Raw genomic sequence first — 17,122 nt, forward strand, 5'->3', positions numbered from 1 at the left:
GCTCCAGACTTGCACCATCAGGTCCAAGAGCTAGCTAAAAGCGTTGCTGCGCTAACCCGAACTGTGCAGTCTTTACAGGTTTCTGCTCCAGGGAAGATCCAGCTGGCATCCGGACCGGAGGACATCCCGTGGCGTCGACCAAGGAGGACCCCACCGGCCAGAGGAAGACCCAGCGACCGATACAACGAGGACGGACAACCCATCTGCCACCGCTGCAATCAACCCGGACATATGGCAAGGTACTGTCCTTTAAACTGGCACAACCTGGGGTAGAGGGCCAACCCCTAGGAATAAGATCACCAGGCCCATCGAACTGGCGTGACAAATACGTGGGAGGACGTCCAGTCTTGCCTGTGGTACTGGATGGCATTCCTATGAGTGCCCTACTTGACACCGGGTCACAGGTCACCACCATCCCGTACATGCTCTTCAAGCAGTACTGGAATGACTCGGATATAACCCGCTACCCTGACGACGACTTGAGTATCATTGCCAGCAATGGTCAGCCCGTGCCACAGATCGGATTTAAAGAGATGACCATTAAAATCGGTAGAGTCGAACTGGCAGCACAGGGACTGATCATTGTAGACATTGACAAGCGCGAGAGTCACCCAAAGATAACTCTAGGAACTAATGTGATTGAAAATTGTCTTGCAGAGGTGATTTTCATTTTACAGCAGGTTGCCAAGAACGCCAGCTCCGGCCAGCAGCGAGTGCTCCAAAAAGAGATCCGGGCACTGATGCGGCGGCAACAGGTGGAACTCTCCGGTGGTGAGATAGGAAGCGTGAGAATGTGTGACCCTTTCCCTATTGCCATGCCCCCGAAAAGTGAAATGATGATTTGGTGCCGGGCAGCTATTGGTCTGAGAGGTAGAGATTACCAGGCAATGGTAGAACCAGTCTACTCAGACAGTAGGCCCACCATTTTGACGGCACGGGGGGTGGTTGATGTACGCCATGGGAGGGTGCCCGTTCGCATAATAAATATCAGGAAGAGGGAAGTATACCTGCCCCGGTATGCCACGCTAGCCAAATTGTATACCATCGACCAAAATTCTGTACAGTCAGTGGAACCCTTGCCTCCATCTCACCCAGAGGAAGGTAACGGCTCTAAGAAACCAATGGAGGACTGGTGTCAGCAACTACATTTGGGAACTGACTCCACTCCCTCACACCAGAAACAGGGAGTCTATCGGGTGGTTCAAGAGTACGAGAGAGTGTTTAGTAAACACCCGTTAGACTTCGGGCGAGTAAAGGGGGTAGCACACCACATCCCCACGGGAGACCATCCTCCCATAAAGGAGAGATACCGACCCGTACCCCCTGCACACTACCAACACGCCAAGGGGATGCTTAGAGACATGAAGGAGGCTGGAGTAATCAGGGATAGCTGTAGCCCCTGGGCAGCTCCACTAGTCTTGGTTAAAAAGAAGGACAACACCATGAGAATGTGTGTAGATTACCGGAAAATCAACCGTATCACACACAAAGATGCGTACCCCTTACCAAGGATAGAGGAGTCTTTGGCTGCTTTAAAATCTGCTAACTTCTTCTCCACTTTGGATCTCACTAGCGGGTACTGGCAGGTTCCCGTAGCAGAGGCGGACCGGGAGAAGACCGCATTCACCACCCCGATGGGACTTAGCGAGTTTACCTGCATGCCGTTCGGACTCTGCAACGCACCAGGAACCTTCCAACGATTGATGGAATGCTGTCTGGGACACCGAAACTTCGAGACGGTCCTGTTATACCTGGACGATGTCATCGTCTACTCCAAAACCTACAAGGACCACCTGAAACACCTGGCAGAAGTGTTCGAAGCCCTGGCAAACTACGGCTTAAAGGTGAAACCCTCCAAGTGTCACCTCCTGAAACCAAAGGTGCAGTACCTGGGACACGTGGTGAGTGCTGACGGAGTGGCTCCCGACCCTGATAAGATCACCGCAATTAAGGAATGGCCAAGCCCCTCCAGCGTAAAGGAAGTGCGGCAGTTCCTCGGGTTGGTAGGCTACTACCGAAGATTCATTCCCGGTTTCACCAAAAAGGCAGCTCCTATGCAGGACCTCCTGATAGGCCAGTCCAGGAAGGCCAAGAACCAGAAGCCACCCTTCAGATGGGAGAAGCTGGAAGAAGAGTCCTTCCGCCAGCTGAAGATGGCCCTCACGGGGGATGAAATCCTGGCGTACCCTGATTACAGCCAGCCCTTTATCCTCTACACCGACGCAAGTAACGTCGGGCTAGGAGCCGTACTGTCCCAGATCCAGCAGGGGAAAGAACGGGTAATTGCTTACGCCAGCCGAAAACTGCGACCCACCGAAAGAAACCCTGAGAATTACAGCTCATTCAAGCTAGAGTTCCTGGCAGTGGTGTGGGCAGTCACCGAACGCTTTAGGCACTACCTTGCCTCTTCCCGGTTCACCGTGTACACGGATAACAACCCGTTGACACACCTGGATACGGCAAGACTCGGTGCCCTGGAGCAGAGATGGATGGCCCGCCTGTCCAACTATTAGTTCACGATCAAATACCGGGCAGGACGCTCCAATACCAACGCGGATGCCTTGTCCAGAATGCCAAACCTACCGGACGTAGGGGAAGATCCAGAGGAACTGGAAGAAGTTGAACTCCCCGCGTTCCACCGTCATGGGACTATCCAGTATTCCCACCGTGTAAGGGGTAAGCAATCTGCTACGTTCAACCCCTTACCTCATTACAACTGGGCGGAAACGCAAGACAGTGACCCCGCCGTCCGACTGGTGAAGGAGATGCTGACTCAGCCAGATGCCCGCCTTGACCCAGACGCTCCGGAGGAGGCCAAGCAACTGTGGGTTGAGAAGAGTCGACTGTTCCTTTACAAGGGGAAGTTGTGCCGCAGAATGGTTAACTCCCGGACGCATGAACTGATCTGGCAAGTAGTGGTGCCAAGAAGAGACGCGGCTATGGTACTGGAGGCATACCACAACGGAGCTGGGCACTTCGGATGGAAGAAGCTGGAGTTCCTGCTGCGCGGGCGGTTCCATTGGGTAGGCATGAGAGGAACCATCGAGAGGTGGTGCAGAGACTGTGGCCCATGCAACCTAAGAAGGAAGGACCGTGCTAGCCAGAAGACTCCCCTGCAGTCCATCGTCACCAAGCAGCCGTTGGAACTGGTAGCCTTGGATCATGTAAAACTGACCCCCAGCAGAAGTGGCTACGTCTATGCGTTAACCATCGTGGATCACTACTCCCGGTTCTTGGTTGTCGTCCCCGTCAAGGACTTAACGGCTCAAACAGCAGCTAGAGCCTTCCAGCAGCACTTCTGCCGTCCACACGGATACCCAGAGCAGGTGCTGACGGACCAGGGACCTGCCTTTGAAGCGGAGGTCTTCCAGGAGTTCTGCACTCTGTATGGCTGCCGGAAGATAAGAACAACACCCTATCATCCACAAACCAATGGACTCTGCGAGAAAATGAACCAGGTGGTGATAGACCTTTTGAAAACATTGCCCCTGGAAGAACGCAGTCTGTGGCCTGAGAAACTGCCTGATCTGGTGGACCTATACAACCACATCCCTGTAGGTTCTACCAACTGTACCCCGGCTTACCTAATGAGAGCAAGACCTGGTAAGCTGCCTGTTGACCTGGATATGGGAGTCCTGACACCCGAGGACACTTCACCAGAAGCAGACTGGGACACAGAGAGGCAGCAGCAGTACCGGAAAGTACAGGAGAGCGTGGAGCGAAGTCTCTGTCAAGCTAGAGAAAGACAGGAGAAGACTTACAACCAGTATGCTCCCGCTGTTCCCCTGGTACCTGGAGAGCAGGTCTTGAAGAGGAAGAGACGGCTCCACAAGTTGGACGACCAGTGGGAGAAGGACCCGTACACCGTACTGCCCTCAAGCCATGAGAACCCGAAAGTCTGCACAATCAGTAAGGATGGAGGAGAAACCACAGCCATTGTATCCCGAGATCACCTGAAGAAGTGTCCCGAACAGCTACGGAACCCTGAAGAAGAACAGGAAGACCCTCGACCCGCAGAGGAAAGGGAAGATATGGTCAGTACTGTGCTCGGAGACTTCCCTCGGTCTTGGACTCAAGTCAATGGCGCTGTTGTGGTACCCGTCCTCACCTTCCTCCAACCAGCATCTCAAGTACCTACGGAGAAACAGGTAGAGCTGGAAGAGCAGCCGGTCCAGGAGGCAGAAGACCCCACACAAGCAGACCAGGAGGCTCAACCCTCTGCTTATAGTGAGCCTGCCGTGCCCCTAGTGAGCCAAAGAGCTCGTAGACAGCTGCCCAGTTTACCTTTGACAGCCCCTACACCCTGTAACTCAGGACCAGTCAGTCAGCTCCGTAGGTCTACTAGGGTCACTAGAGGCCAGTTGCCCGTACGTTGGAGGATTTAAAGTGCTCAAACTGTTTTATTTGTATTTACCTGTTTATTGTTGCTTGTGAATAATTGTGTATTTCTAGTTATTTTATAGGTTTCGTTTATGGATTATCCGGAATCCTTTGTACATATGTTTGGAGCGTAACCCAGGAACGGACTAAAGACTGTTAAAGACTTGGGGCAGGACAGACCCCTACCTGGTTACGGCTCCCTGTTCTTTGGTGGAATGGACACCCTTGTTTTCTTCAAAAACTGCACCCGGTTGCGGACACGCCGTGACCATCCTAATGTGGTTTTCTTTATTGTACTGTTTCTGTTTATAACTTGTTATGTTTTCAAAAAAAATATGTTTAGTCCCGGAGTACTAAATTTTACTAGGGGGGAATGTGGCACCCCAGGGGTCTGGTTTCCACAGTAATAGCAATATTACGTCTGAGAGCAGGTGGGAGGTCTCCTAGTCAGGAATCCTAAGCATGCCACACCTCCTGCCCAGTCCTGGGAGGGGAAGAACTTCCCCTATATAAACTGGGGCTGAGGCAGGGTTAGAGAGGAGAGAAAGAGGAGAAGAAGAGTCCCAGACAGAGACATAGTCTGGTCTGGAGAGGAGCAGCTATAGGAAAGAAAGATCAGGAGCTCAGTGGGAGCAGTGCTAAAAGGAATCAGGGGCTGGAAGCTGTAGAGCTCGCCCTGATTGAAGAGTTCTCACCGGACCCGGAGTCCGAGGCTGTGGGGACTAATCCTTACCCAGCAGCAGAAACCGACCGGCAGGGGATTTCAGGTCCTCTGGCCAAGAAACCCGAAGGCACGGTCACACGCAAGGGACCAGCACCGCCGTCGTGGAGCGGAAGCTACCAGAAGGCCCCGAGTCACCGGCCATACAGGTGAGCACCACACGGTACACTCAGGGACGTGGGCTACTTTTACCCGCCTCTAGCAAGGTAGCCAGAAGAGTACAATTAGTTGGGGAGGCCTACAACTCCGCCTGGCCAGGGGAGATCCCATCTGCTCACGGACTGACCAGGCCCCGATCGCTAGCCAGTACTCCGGGAGGGTCTACCTTTGTCATCAGTAAAGACCCTGAACTACACCGCACCGTCTCTGAGTGGTTCCTGCTACCTGCATGCTATTCTGCTACCCCCTTCAAACACGTCGGCTGCCCTGAGGCCATACCCCTCCCGTTGGGGGTTATACCATCTACGCTGCACAATCGTACCACCGGCCTCAGCGGTCTGCCCTGCAGCGGCGGCCTCATAGCTGCATTCAACGGGTGGCGTAGTCGAACACCGTACCATCTTCTGCTAAACTCTGCCACTCAGCTTGACTCCCTGGGCACGGACCGGGTCACCGCCACGAGACTACTACCCCTATCAGATCCGGCTCCGGGTAGGCTCCCGCGTGCGCAACGCTGCGCGACTCAGGCCAAGGGGCGCGTCATATCTCTCTAGTTTGTTGGGTCCTTGGACCACTAAGTACTTTTGTCTGTTTGTCTTCTTCTGCTACTACTTCTGCCAGGAGGTGTCCAATTTTGTCCCAGTCCTTAGTTCTTTTAGGGACCCCTCCCTTTAATCTATAGGTCTGCGTTCAGACTAGCCGCGGACGAAGGCGGGTCTGTTCACAAGGAACAGGTTTCCCGCTGCATCGTAGGGAATCAGCTTAGTCCTATTGTATGGACAGATTTCCTCTCTTTCCTTAGTTCTTGTAGCAGATCATAACAGCAGTATCATGCTATGGGTGTGTTTTTCAGCTGCAGGGACAGGACGACTGGTTGCAATTGAAGGAAACATGAATGCGGCCAAGTACAGAGATATCCGGGATGAAAACCTCTTCCAGAGTGCTCTGCACCTCAGACTTGGCCAAAGGTTCACCTTCCAACAAGACAATGACCCTATGCACACAGCTAAAATAACAAAGGAGTGGCTTCAGAACAACTATGTGACCATTCTTGACTGGCCCAGCCAGAGCCCTGACCTAAACCCAATTGAGCATCTTTGGAGAAACCTGAAAATGGCTGTCCACCAACGTTTACCATTCATCCTGACGGAACTGGAGAGGATCTGCAAGGAAGAATGGCAGAGGATCCCAAAATGCAGGTGTGAAAAACTTGTTGCATCATTTCCAAGAAGACTCACGGCTGTACTAGCCCAAAAGGGTGCTTCTACTCAATACTGAGCAAAGGGTCTGAATACTTATGCCCGAGTGATATTTCAGTTTTTCTTTTTTATTAAATTTGCAAACATTTCTACATTTCTGTTTTCTTTCAGACAAGATGGGGTGCAGAGTGGACTTTAATGAGAAAAACATGAACTTTTTAGAATTTACCAAATGGCTGCAATGAAACAAAGAGTGAAAAATGTAAAGGGGTCTGAATACTTTCCGTACCCAGTGTACATGCATGGAAATAAATGCAGAATTATATTTCTTAATACTGCAGTATCAGATCCTGTCTTGAATTAACCCCTGTGGTATCCAATGTGAAAATCCACAGGGACTCCCGGTTCAGAAGTTTGCACTTATGGTCCCCCACTCGTGTGGATCTATATACCTTCTCTATCTCCATATATTTAAAGAATGAGGTGTCACCTTTATGAACTCTCGCAAAATGCCTCGATACTGCTGATGTATTTATGGCTTCCAAATGAATCGCATCAGAAAGATGTCTTCTGATACGGACTTTCAGCGCACCTGTGGTACAACCCACATAGTGGACCTTACACAAGGTGCATTCTATAAGGTATATAACCCCTGATGAATTACAATTGAGGAAATCATGAATTTTATATTCTCTATCATTACTTAAGGACATAAAACTATCTGTTTTAACCGCGTGTAGACACGCTTTGCACCGATTGGCTCCACATCTGAAGAAACCTTTTGTGCTGAGCCAATTTGGTTGTACAGTATTAGTCTCACTGGTGTATAAGCTAGGAGAAAGGATGGTTCCCAGAGCGGGCGCTTTCCTGGCTACAAAGCGGATGGCATTAGAAAGTAGGTTTTTTAGTTTCTTGTTCTGATATATAATAGGCAGGGGTGGATTAAGAGTAGCAAGGGCCCCGGGCAGTTTAGAAGGCGCGGGCCCCCCCCACCTGATTTATCACGTGACATGTCACATGATCCCCTGTGATAGATCATGTGATAGTTCACGGGAAATTAATTTGGCACAATATTAATTGTGCTGCCTCATCTGAAAGCAGCACAATATTGGGGCAGATACCCTGATTCCAGCGATGTGTCACTTTTTCAGCTGCTTGTTGTCATTTTGAGAAAATCACCGTTTTATCTGCTGCAGATCTAGCAGCTCTCTGAATGCTGCGCTCTGTATAGCCCCACCCACACCACTGATTGGCAGCTTTCTGCCCATGCTCAGTGTACACAGAAATCTACTGATCAGTGATGGGGGTGGGGTCCTACAGAACTTACTAGTCATCTAGTGATATTTACCTTCTGACAAATCAATGATTTTATCAAAACAACACTAAGCAGCCCAGTAAGTGACACATTACTGGAATCAGTGCCTGTAACCCTACATTATGCTGCTCTCAGGTTAGGTGGCAAAAACCTGATGACAGATTCCCTTTAAAGGAGCTGTAAAGACAAAAAAGTTTGTATTAAAAAAAATACAAGCCATTTGTTAAATTAACTTTTTTTCATTGTTAATTCACATTAGACTGTATCTTCAACACTTTTGTCAGCAGGTCTTATTACAGACTCTGAATAGAGCAGCTCTCTCCCTCTCCCTCAGCAGAAAGTCACAGCATGGTTAAAAAACAGGATCTTTTATGATTTTCTCATAATAAATAAAAAAGGACATGCAAGTCCTCCAAACTATTTTCCGTTTCTCTATAGGGGAGGTCCTAAATCTTTCTTGTTCTTTAGTTGATCACAAGTCAAAAAGGCAAAGCATTTACTATGAACTCGCCTAAAAAAATATACATTTGGAGAGTAATATCATCATCTGCATGTAAATATTCCTTGACTCTAAGGGCTCGCTCACACTGTCGTATAACACGGCCGAATGCTATGTGATGTTTTATCGGATAGGACTCGGCCCTATGTTATACTATGGGACAGTGCGATTATTGGCATGAGAAAATAATCTCATTCCATATTCGGACCATGTGCACCCATACAAGTCTATGGGTGCACGTAAAACATTGGACTGCACTCGGATGTCATCCAAGTGCAGTCCGATGAACACTCACAGAGACTATGGAGAAGATGGAGAAATTAAGTTCTCCATCTTCTCCATATCTGTGCTGCGAGAGAATCGGATCACACTCAGTTGAAGCTCTGACAGAGTTTGAGCCGAGTGTCATTAGCATAATTGGCCCTATTCTCTTGCATGAGAGAATATATGGCTTAGTGAGTGGACCCTAAAACTGAATAGCAGTGACGGACAGGCACCTCACAAGCGGGATCCATGTAGATCTCAGATGTCATGTAGGTAGGGCTTCATTCCATGGGGTAGGGCTTAATTTCAAGGTATATAAAAAAAAATAGACTTCAAATAAAAATTAAATGAACACAAAAAGCACTAATTGAATTATTTTTTTCGTATTTATGTTTGCAGCCCCTTTAAAAACCATTTGAGGACCAAGGCACATATATGTCCTATAGTTTTAAACTGGAAAAAAATTTGATTGAATAAAATTTAAGGTCCTCGAAGGTTTAAGTAGGTCATAAATTCATATGAATACTTGCTCATACAATTGCACATGCCAAAAGATGAAGAAGAACAGAATCAAAAATATGACATTAAATGGAGCACTTACAGGTATTCAAGGTGAAAGAGACCAGCAAAGGCATCGTCTCGAATGACAGTAAATGAGATAGAATTCAGCAAGCTGAAAATGAAGACAGCAGGTTAGAAGTGAACCAGACTTTATGGTGCTCAGAATTAGTCAAGCAGAATTTATTGAATGCTCTTGCAAAGCACTGAGACTCCCGCTGTGTATAGATGGCGCCGTGCGGCCTCCTGCTGTGTATAGATGGCGCCGTGCGGCCTCCCGCTGTGTATAGATGGCTACGTGCGGCCTCCCGTTGTGTATAGATGGCTACGTGCGGCCTCCCGCTGTGTATAGATGGCACCATATAGATGGCTACGTACGGCCTCCTGCTGAGTATACGTGTATAGATGGCTACGTGCGGCCTCCTGCACGGCGCCATCTATACACAGCAGGGGGCCGCACGGCACCATCTATACACAGCGCCGGGCCGCACGGCGCCATCTATAAATAGTGGGAGGCCGCACGGCGCCATCTATACACAGAAGGGGGGCCCACGGCGCCATCTATACACAGCAGGGGGCCGCACGGCACCAACTATACTCAGCAGGAGGCCGCACGCAGTCACGCATGCAGTCACGCACACACACAAACATATACAGACATATACATAGACACATAAACACATTTGAAACACAAAAATACATATAAACAGACATCACACAATGATATCTGCCTGCACACACACACACACATACATACATACATACACACACACAGACTTACCATCCCCGGCTCCATTCCTCCTGCCTGCACTGACTTCTCCGTTGCAGCAGTGCAGGCCGGGCGCACACTGCGTGACGTCACAGCTAGGAGACACGGCCGCGCACAGGGCCGTGTCTCCTAGCAGTGACGTGGCCGGGTCAGCACAGGGATCTTAACTGCTGCAGTGCTGGCCCGGCCGATGAAGAAGTAGCGGCGGCCGCTGCTGGGAGAGCGGTCCGGGGCCCCCCCTCCCGCCACTGCTACCGGTATTTGCCACGGCGGCCCGCACATATAATGAGGGCAATCCGGCATTAGACACCCCGCCTGGAGCCTCGGGCCCCCTGCAGGCTCGGGGCCCCGGGCGGTAGCCCGGATTGCCCTCATTATAATCCGCCTATGTTTGTGGGCACAATGTACTGTGTATAAGGACGTCCTCTGTGCAGAAACTCCATTCTACAACCCCTGGCAAAAATTATGGAATAACCGGGTTCGGAGGATGTTCATTCAGTTGTTTAGTTTTTTGCCATGTCTGTGATCTGCTTTTTTTCAACAACATTAAAGTCATTTCAAATAGCAACTTTAGGACTTTAAGAAACCCTAAAAGAAATCAAGATAAAAAATGTGGTACTCAGTAAGGGTAATTTTTTTCAGACCAAGCAGAGGGAAAAAATTATGGAATCACTCAATTTTGAGGAAAAAATTATGGAATCACCCTGTAAATTTTCATTTCCAAAACTAACACCTGCATCAAATTAGATCTGCTTGTTAGTCTGCATCTAAAAAGGAGTGATCACACCTTGGAGAGCTGTTGCACAAAGTGGACTGACATGAATCATGGCTCCAACACGAGAGATGTCAATTGAAACAAAGGAGAGGATTATAAAACTCTTAAAAGAAGGTAAATCATCACGCAATGCTGCAAAAGCTGTTGGTTGTTCACAGTCAGCTGTGTCTAAAATCTGGACCAAATACAAACAACATGGGAAGGTTGTTAAAGGCAAACATACTGGTAGACCAAGGAAGACATCAAAGCGTCAAGACTGGAAACTTAAAGCAATATGTCTCCAAAACAGGAAATGCACAACAAAACAAATGAGGAATGAATGGGAGGAAACTGGAGTCAATGTATGTGACCGAACTGTAAGAAACCGCCTAAAGGAAATGGGTTTTACTTACAGAAAAGCTAAACATAAGCCATCATTAGCACCTAAACAGAAAAAAACAAGGTTACAATGGGCTAAGGAAAAGCAATCGTGGACTGTGGATGACTGGATGAAAGTCCTATTCAGTGATGAATTGAGAATCTGCGTTGGGCAAGGTGATGATGCTGGAACTTTTGTTTGGTGCCGTTCCAATGAGATTTATAAAGATGACTGCATGAAGAGAACATGCAAATTTCCACAGTCATTGATGATATGGGGCTGCATGTCAGGTAAAGGCACTGATGAGATGGCTGTCATTACATGTTCAATAGATGCCCAAGTTTACATTGATATTTTGGACAGTTTTCTTATCCCGTAAATTGAAAGGATGTTTGGGGATGATGACATCATTTTTCAAGATGATAATGCATCCTGCCATAGAGCAAAAACTGTGAAAACATTCCTTGAAAGAAGACACATAAGGTCAATGTCATGGCCTGCAAATACTCCGGATCTCAATCCAATTGAAAATATTTGGTGGAAATTGAAGAAAATGGTCCATGACAAGGCTCCAACCTGCAAAGCTGATCTGGCAACAGCAATCAGAGAAAGTTGGAGCCAGATTGATGAAGAGTACTGTTTGTCACTCATTAAGTCCATGCCTCAGAGACTGCAAGCTGTTATTAAAGCCAGAGGTCGTGCAACAAAATACTAGTGATGTATTGGAGTGTTCTTTTGTGTGTTTGTTTTTCATGATTCCATAATTTTTTCCTCAGAATTGAGTGATTCCATAATTTTTTCCCTCTGCTTGGTCTAAATTAACTTTTTGATGATATTCTAATTTAGTGAGATGCAACTGTAGATAAAAGGGTTTCTTAATTGACGTCATAGCACAGACCTGCATCAACTCAGCTTAAACAGAACAAAACCCATAGGACCCTATTCATCCGTTTTTACTCCAGAATTCTGTTATAAAATGCTCAATGGTATAATTTGGATGCAGCTGAAGACTATTTAAAAACGTTGCAACTTTTTCCTTTCTAATGCCATTTTTATCGGTAAGTGGGCAGGGTTGTGATGACTGCTGTTTGGCAACTTCATCATGAGCAGCGGTGGTCGCTACAAATCCTACTCCAGTAAGTGGCATAGCATGGAGGCGCTGTCCAGCCATCAGACACCTCTGATGAATATGTCTCTTAATGAATCAGGAGCTGCGTCCTTCACCCCCGCCCTCTCATCAAGACATTAATCAGGTGCAGAGTTCTTTAAGGTGACAATGCAGCAATTTAGCTCGAGTAGTTAATATTTTGTATACATTTCTATACATAAATGACAGCCGAGTGCTGTGATGGCCTATTTTTATTCGTCCCATACAGTATCCATGAATGGACGGACAGACCTGTGCTAAGCATACGTGAAAATTATTTGATTAAACATGGACATAGTCTTTCCTAAGTAACATTGGGGTCCCTGGTGGTCCTATCCTCAGCAACTTATGTTTTATCCAATATGACTGTAACAGTGTGTCCCTCCCCTGCCTGTGTTCATGTACTCTATGTAATGTAACCTGCTTTAGTGTAAGGGGTGTAAGGCTATGTGCCCACGATGCAGAAATGCTCCGGATTTTTCCTGAGCGTTTCTGCATCTCCCTGGCAGAAAAAACGCATGCGGATTGTACATGCGGATTTTACATTGTTTTTCCTGCTGGGGACAAGCGGATGTGAAGCGTTCTTCACATGCATTTCCGCATGCGGGTTGACAAGCGATTTTAACATCACTTGGAAAGTGCTTGACAACTTGGTCACACTATATAAATCCATGCAAACGGCATGGATTTATATAGTGTGACCGTAAATAATGGTAAAAAATAAATCTATACTTACCTTCTGATGGCCCCCGCTGTCTTGCTTCGCTCCATCCTGGCTTGCCGGCAGCTCGCGGTACACTGAAGGACCTGCCATCACATGACTATGATGTCAGCGCAGGTCCTTCAGTCCACAGCGCGCTGCCGTCAAGTGAAGACAAGGACACCGCGGGCCATCAGAAGGTAAGTATAATATTTCTTTTTTTCACAGGTTCTATGGTACCCGGGTCTGGAGGAGAGTCTCGTGTCCTCCACACCCAGGTACCATCCGTACATAGAAACGCATACTATCCGTGTGTGCAAATGTGCTGACACGGATAATATGCGTTTCCATACAAGTCAATGGCAGGAATTACGCTGCGTGTCCGCAAAATTAATGGACACGCTGCATATTTTTCCGGAATGATAATCCGCAGCGGAAATTTGCACAGCACATGCAGATTATCATTGGGGAACATGGCAGGTCTTCTACAATGCGTTTAAGCGTTTTTGCCGGTGCGGAAACGCTTAAACGCATCGTGGCACACAGCCTAACAGATTGTCCCTCCCCCGGCCTGTGTTCATGGACTGTAATGTAATCAGGCCTAGGTCAACATCTCTTGTTGCATCTAGAGGGTGTGAACCCTTTCCCCCATCCAGGGGCTGATCCCAGTAGACAGAACAATAGACTCGTGTTTGGCCCAGTCAGTTGCGTGGTGACTCCCGACGCTGGAGGGTCTCAGGCTGCGGCCAGACCCTCGTGGCGTGTGTGGATTGATAGAAGCTGCCACGTGGGACTGTGTTGTGTCCCTCATCTGCTGGATCCATTGAACTCATCCAAGGACTATTGCTATATTTTCCCTGGCGGGAAGCGCCCCCGGACTTGTTTCTGCTGTTATATAGCAAAAACGAACCAAATACGGAGTATATGGCAGAGAATCAAAAAACTTTATTGTAAACAATATACAGAAAAGACAAACATGATTAAAAAGGACGACACACAGACAACCAAACTGGGTGACACATATACAACATAATAATAGATGTTAAATATCTATTGGGACAAAGTGCAAGAAGTGCTCGTATTCAAGTCATTTATGCACTGGTACAAAATTATGGCATATTTCATCACTATGGATATGTACCACGTGCCATATGGCCTATAGTGCCCTATGAAAAAATGCTGAAGAATTATATTGCACTCTTAGCCATATTAGATCAGCACCCAGAATAAGCAAGGACCCCAATGCGTGTTTCGCGTGGTATATCCTATGGCTTCCTCAGGGGGATTGTTTAATAGGACCTTCCATGTCTGTTTAAATATACTTTAGGGCCTGCGGTCACGTGACCACAACGGACCAATCATCTCCTGGACCATCAGCGCATGCGCGCTGAACTGCCCGAGCCAGATGCGTCATGCACGGCCATCAAGGTGAACCACGCATGACAGGGAACCAGGACTCGTTGCCATGGCCCCCAACATGCGCAGACACCATGCAGATGCTGTGCATGACGCAGAGGCAAAGGGAGGCACAGCACCCACGCGCTCGCCAAAGAGAACACAGCAATGCATTAAGACAAGTATAGTAACGCAACTACTTAATAATGCAAAAATGTGTTAGAGTAAGCAGTATCATTTTCCTATAATTGCAACACGATTCTGTCAGTACGAAAATCTATTTTCTTGGTCCAATTTAATTGTTGCTCGTAGTATCCTCATATTGATTAACCATATGTAGGTGATCCATACAGATGGTGCATATAGACTATGGAGGGAGAAAGTTACAAATGACAGAGAAAACAAATTAAAATCAACACATACAATTGTATAAAAATACCACAAAGATTATATCTATTAAAGAAATGGGGTGAAGCTCAGGGCCTCATTAAGGCCATTTGGCGTCATTGTTCCCAGTTCCACTATCCATTTGGTTTCCCTTTGAGCCAAAGTTTTTTTTACATTTCCATCCCTAATGCCACTATGGATGACATCGATACCACGTACCATAAATGTTTTAGGATTTCTCCCATGACAGATTTTAAAATGGTGTGCTATCGTCTTTAAGGAGGTTGTGTCGGCCACTGTCCTCCTACCCCATGCCCCCTCACACCAGCCCCCTGGATGCCCCTCTACATACCCCAAGCCCCTCACACCAGCCACACAGCTCCCTAGATGCCCTTCTACATTTCCCATGCCCCCTCACACCAGCCACGCAGTCTCCTGGATACCCTTCTACATACCTCATGCACCCTCACACCAGCCCTCTGGATGCCCCTCTACACACCTCATGCCTCCTCACACCAGTCACACAGCCCCCTGGATGCCCCTCTACATATCCCATGCCCCCTCACAGCCCCCTGGATGCCCCTCTACATATCCCATGCCCCCTCACACCACCCACACAGCCCCCTGGATGCCCCTCTACATACCCTATGCCTCCTCACACCAGCCACACAGCCCCCTGGATGCCCCTCTCCATACCCTATGCCTGCTCACACCAGCCACACAACCCCCTGGATGCCCCTCTCCATACCCCATGCCCCTCACACCAGCCACACAACCCCCTGGATGCCCCTCTACATAGCCCATGCCTCCTCACACCAGCCACACAACCCCCTGGATGCCCCTCTACATACCCCATGCCTCCTCACACCACCCATACAACCCCCTGGATGCCCCTCTACATACCCCATGCCTCCTCACACCAGCCACGCAGCCCCCTGGATGCCCCTCTACATACCCCATGCCCCATCACACCACCCAAACAGCCCCCTGGATGCCCCTCTACATACCCCATGCCCCTCACACCAGCCAGACAGACCCCTGGATGCCCCTCTACATACCCCATGCCTCCTCACACCAGCCACACAGCCCCCTGGATGCCCCTCTACGTACCTCATGCCCCCTCACACCAGCCAGACAGCCCCTCTACATACCCCATGCCTCCTCACACCAGCCACACAGCCCCCTGGATGCCCCTCTACATACCCCATGCCCCCTCACACCAGCCACGTAGCCCCCTGGATCCCCCTCTACATACCCCATGCCCCTCACACCAGCCACGTAGCCCCCTGGATCCCCCTCTACATACCCCATGCCCCTCACACTAGCCACGTAGCCCCCTGGATGCCCCTCTACACACTTCATGCCCCCTCACACCAGCCCCCTGGATGCCCCTCTACATATCCCATGCCCCCTCACACCACCCACACAGCCCCCTGGATGCCCCTCTACATATCCCATGCCCCCTCACACCACCCACACAGCCCCCTGGATGCCCCTCTACATACCCCATGCCCCTCACACCAGCCACACAGCCCCCTGGATGCCCCTCTACATGCCCCATGCCTCCTCACACCAGCCACACAGCCCCCTGGATGCCCCTCTACATGCCCCATGCCTCCTCACACCACCCATACAACCCCCTGGATGCCCCTCTTTATACCACATGCCTCCTCACACCACCCAAACAGCCCCCTGGATGCCCTTCTACATACCCCATGCCCCCTCACACCACCCAAACAGCCCCCTGGATGCCCCTCTACATACCCCATGCCCTCACACCAGCCAGACAGCCCCCTGGATGCCCCTCTACATACCCCATGCCTCCTCACACCAGCCACAGAGCCCCCTGGATGCCCCTCTACATACCCCATGCCTCCTCACACCAGCCACGTAGCCCCCTGGATCCCCCTCTACATACCCCATGCCCCTCACACCAGCCACACAGCCCCCTGGATGCCCCTCTACATACCCCATGCCCTCACACCCACACCAGCCAGACAGCCCCCTGGATGCCCCTCTACATACCCCATGCCTCCTCACACCAGCCACAGAGCCCCCTGGATGCCCCTCTACATACCCCATGCCTCCTCACACTAGCCACGTAGCCCCCTGGATCCCCCTCTACATACCCCATGCCCCTCACACCAGCCACACAGCCCCCTGGATCCCCCTCTACATACCCCATGCCCCTCACACTAGCCACGTAGCCCCCTGGATGCCCCTTTACACACCTCATGCCCCCTCACACCAGCCACACAGCCACCTGGATCCCCCTCTACACACCTCATGCCCCCTCACACCAGTCCCCTTTATGCCTCCACAGCATTTATTCACAAGGCCCGTTCTCCCCGCCTCAGTCCTCACAGCACAACGCTGAACACAACCTGCTCATCACCATCCTCCTGTCCCGGCACAATGTACGCACTGCTGCAGCTGCAGGTGGAATAGAGTCCACTGGATTGAGAAGGCCCCGCCCCTTCCGGTGACGTCAGGCTA

General features: G+C 49.5%; 1 long non-coding RNA gene across 2 annotated transcripts in view; it reads right to left on the reverse strand.

Moving 5' to 3' along the window:
* The window catches only part of LOC141182761 (uncharacterized), a 30,040-nt gene extending 12,942 nt beyond the window's left edge, over positions 1–17,098 (reverse strand). The window contains exons 1-2 of one of the 2 annotated variants that reach the window (XR_012257966.1): positions 17,011–17,098; positions 9,139–9,210 (exon numbers count right to left, since the gene is read on the reverse strand). This is a non-coding gene — a long non-coding RNA (uncharacterized lncRNA). Of the gene's footprint in view, positions 1–9,138; positions 9,211–14,845; positions 15,192–17,010 lie in introns of those variants that run through there. The other variant, XR_012257967.1, reaches the window with a different exon arrangement.
* Between the last annotated feature and the right edge of the window lie 24 nt (positions 17,099–17,122).

The sequence above is a fragment of the Phyllobates terribilis genome, unplaced genomic scaffold (genome assembly GCF_046119375.1).
Source record: "Phyllobates terribilis strain yellow unplaced genomic scaffold, ASM4611937v1 Scaffold_36__1_contigs__length_13169755, whole genome shotgun sequence".
NCBI lineage: Eukaryota > Metazoa > Chordata > Amphibia > Anura > Dendrobatidae > Phyllobates > Phyllobates terribilis.